Source organism: Phoenix dactylifera, unplaced genomic scaffold (assembly GCF_009389715.1).
Source record: "Phoenix dactylifera cultivar Barhee BC4 unplaced genomic scaffold, palm_55x_up_171113_PBpolish2nd_filt_p 000218F, whole genome shotgun sequence".
Taxonomy (NCBI): Eukaryota; Viridiplantae; Streptophyta; class Magnoliopsida; order Arecales; family Arecaceae; genus Phoenix; species Phoenix dactylifera.
The window spans coordinates 30,109-34,449 of NW_024067728.1; positions in this window are offsets into that span (position 1 = coordinate 30,109).

Sequence of the window (4,341 nt, forward strand, 5' to 3'; positions counted from 1 at the left end):
ATGCTAGTATGGACTTAATATCAAAACTAGTCAAAAAGGATTTGATAAGAGATGTGTCAAAACTGGTTTTTGGAAAAGATAAAATCTGTGGACCATGTGCATTAGGAAAGCAAACAAGATTATCTTTCAAATCAAAGAATGTAGTGTCAACCACTAGGCCTTTTGAACTCATTCACATGGATCTATTTGGAACTAGAACCATAAGTCTAGGAGGAAAAAAGTATGGACTAGTAATAGTGGATGATTTTCAAGATATATATGGGTCTTGTTTCTTGCACATAAAAATGAAGCATTTTCAGTCTTTTTGAAATACTATAAAAATGTTATAACTGAAAAGAATTTTACCTTAGTTGCAATTCGAAGTGATCATGAAACTGAATTTGAAAATCAATACTTCGAAGAATTCTATAATGAAAATGGTATTTCACATCAATTTTCAGTACCTAGAACGTCTCAATAAAATGGGGTTGTTGAAAGAAAAAATAGGATCTTGGTAGAAATGGCTCGCACAATATTATGTGAGTCAAATCTTTCAAAATACTTTTGGGCTGAAGCTATAAATACTACTTGCCATATTTTAAATCATGTTTTAATACGTTCGATAACAAAGAAAACTTCTTATGAACTTTGGAAGAATAAGAAATCAACTGCTAGATATTTTAGAGTATATGGATGTCGATGTTTTATCTTAAACAATGGCAAGGAGGATCTAAGCAAATTTGATGCCAAGTAAGATGAAGGTATCTTCTTAGGATACTCTACTTCTGGCGGGGCGTACAGAGTCTTCAACAAGAGAACCCTTGTAGTTGAAGAATCAGTAAATGTTATTTTTGATGAGTTTGATAGCGAGTCCCCTAGGAGAGAAACTATTCTTGATGATGATGCAGGAATTATTGAGTTTGAAAAGATGAATCTTAATGACGTGCCAAATCAAGAAAAGGAAGATGAAAAGGAAAAGGAAGATGATCATGCTCCACCACAATCTCAAGACTTGCCAAAAGAATGGAGGTATGCACATGGACATCCCAAAGACTTAATTATTGGTGACCCATCATAAGAGGTAAGAACTCAATCATCTCTTAGAAATTTGAATGACTATCTTGCTTTTGTTTCACAAATAGAACCTAAAACTTATGAAGAAGCTGAGCATGATATAAATTGGATTAATGCTATGCAAGAAGAATTAAATCAATTTAAAAGAAGTAATGTATGGACATTAACTGAAAGACCAAAGCATAATTCTGTAATTGAAACAGAATGGGTTTTTAGGAATAAGTTAGATAAAAATATAATTGTTACAAGAAATAAAGCTAGACTTGTAGCTAAGGAATACAATCAAGAAGAAGGGATAGATTTTGAAGAAACATTTACTCCTGTAGCTAGATTAGAGGCTATTAGACTACTTCTAGCATTTGCATGCTTTATGAACTTTAAACTATATCAAATGGATGTAAAAAGTGCCTTCTTAAATGGTTATATAGAAGAGGAAGTATATGAGCAGCTCTCTAGTTTTGAGAGTCATGAATTTTCTGATCACGTATTTAGATTACATAAGGCACTATACGGTTTATAACAAGCACCTAGGGCATGGTATGACTGACTAAGCAAATTTCTGTTAAATAATGATTTTAGTAGAGGAAACGTAGACAAAACACTCTTTCTTAAGAGAATAGACAAAAATATGCTAGTGGTACAAATATATGTAGATGACATCATATTTGGTGCCACTAATGATAATCTATGTAAAGAATTTGTTGAATTAATACAAGAAGAATTTGAGATGAGTATGATGGAAGAACTAAATTTCTTTCTCGGATTACAAATCAAGCAAATTAAGGAAGGAATTTTCATTCATCAAACTAAGTATACAAATGAAATACTAAAAAAGTTTGGAAATGAAAATCGCAAAGAAATAGGCACTCCAATGAACCCCACTAGTAAGCTAGACAGAGATGAAAAAGAAAAAAGTGTAGATATGAAACTCTATAGAGGTTTAATTGGATCTTTACTTTACCTTACTGCTAGTAGGCCTGACATAGTATTTAGTATGGGAATATGTGCTAGATATCAATCAGATCCTAAGGAATCACATTTAAGTGCTGTCAAAAGAATCCTTAGATATCTAAGAGGAACCACATATATAGGATTATGGTACTCTAGAGACTCTTGTTTTGATTTGCTTGCATATTCTGATGCGGATTTTGCTAGATGCAAATTAGATAGGAAGAGCACTAGTGGGACATGTCAATTCCTAGGAAACAACTTAATATCATGGTTTAGCAAAAAGCAGAATTCAGTAGCATTGTCAACGGCTGAGGCTGAATATATCGCTGCCGGAAGTTATTATGCTCAAGTATTATGGCTCAAGCAACAATTAGAGGACTATGGAATCAAATTTGACAACATTCCTATAAAATGTGATAACACTAGTGCCATTAATCTTACCAAAAATCTGATTTAGCACTCTAAGGCAAAGCACATTGAAATAAGGTATCACTTCATTAGAAATCATGTGCAAAATGGGGATGTATGTATTGAGCACGTGAGTACCGAGAAACAATTACCTGATATATTTACAAAACCTTTAAGTGAAGATAGATTCTGCATGCTTAGGAGGGAATTAGGCATATGTGATCCCTTTGATTGAAAACAAATGAAAGGAACAAGCTGTCTCATGATACTCTCCTCCTATTTTGAAAATCCCATAAAACATTAGTAAAATTATTTATTTATAGACTCCTTACTCATATATCAATGTTCCATAAAGATTTGGTAAGGATCAGAAAGAAGGAAGAATTAAAAAAAAAATTTGGAAGCCTGAACTGGGGCCGACCCGAGCCAAAATAGGGGTCGACCCCTCCTTGAGTCGACCCAAGCAAAAGCTGGGGTCGACCCAACGGCAGGACCCCCATTTTTTAAAGGGGACCCGTGAGCCACTTTAGGGCATTCTTTCATTTTATCTCCTTCCTAAAACCCTATTTCCCACTCTCCAATCCCTTCCAATCAACTCCAAACAGTGTTAGATTGCTTTCCTAAGCCGTTAGATCAAGACCTAAGGAAGCATTTGGTGAAAATGGGACCCAAAGGAGCCGTTGCTAAGAGATCCGGAAGAGTCTCACGGCCAACCTTTGTAGAAGGGCGTTCTAGAGAGTCTTCTACAGTGCCTCCATAAGGTGAGACACGTGCTGAGCCTCCTCAACCTCCTTCTCCTTCAGTTCAACTTGCTAAATATGTAGGGAGACCGGTAACCATGGGAAGAAGGATCCATTCCGAATTTTTAGATCAAGAAGGGTTTCGATTGGGTGGTTGGATCCGAAGGCAAGGATGGGAGTATCTGTGCTCCCTAGATTTAGTGACCTACCCGGACTTAGTTCGTGAGTTCTATGCCTTTCTAAAGGTCGGTCCGGGAGGGCTTGTGTTTGAGGTCCAAGGAGTACGAGTTCGTGTTTCAGAGAAAAGCCTAAGTGAGTTGCTTCATCTTTCTTGCGAAGGAGCCGCACCAGAAAAACCAGAGAACAGGATGAGAGCTCTACAGCTAATTTTTGAGAGAGATGACTTTGATTACTTAGAAAATGTAATAGCTAGTTCTTTGTCAGCTGAGATAAGGCTATTGCATAATTTCATAGGTAGGAATTTGTTTCCAAAAAGTGGGAGATTTGATCATATATCTGAGCGAGACTTGGCCATTATGGAACATGTTATTCAGGGTATTCCTCTGAATCTTCCAGCCATGATGATTAGGCAGATGCATGAGGCCATATGCAAATCGAGAGTCTCCTTGCCCTACGGTATGGTACTCACTTTGATATTCAGGCATTATGACATATGTGTAGAGAGAGAGATATCTAGGCATTTGCTATTCACTGACACCTACACTGCACGGTCCCTAGTGTGCATGGGTTATGAGAAGGTGGACAGTCAGTGGGTGCGTAGAAGTGCAGAGGCACATGCACCAGAGGCTGATGCACCAGAGCTTGGAGACTCTATTCCTGAGCCTGAGATACCTGCATATCATCCTACAACACATTCAGAGGCAGGACCTTCATCATCCATACCTACGGGATGCACAGAAGAATTTTGGAGTAGGATGATTGAGCTTGTGTCAGCTCAGGTGAGGACTCTCTCTGATGGCATGATAAGCAGGATGGATAGTATGACTGCTAAGATTAGAGGATTTTCTGCTCAGCTGATAGGCCTCAGAGATTAGGTGACAGCATTAGAGAGAGAGAGGCTCATGGTCCATATGTGGCCCGAGCAGCTGAGTCAGAGGTTTCGGCATAGAGTCACCCAGCTCACAGAGGTCCACGACAGACTCAGTCCCATCAGGCCAGACCTCCCCTC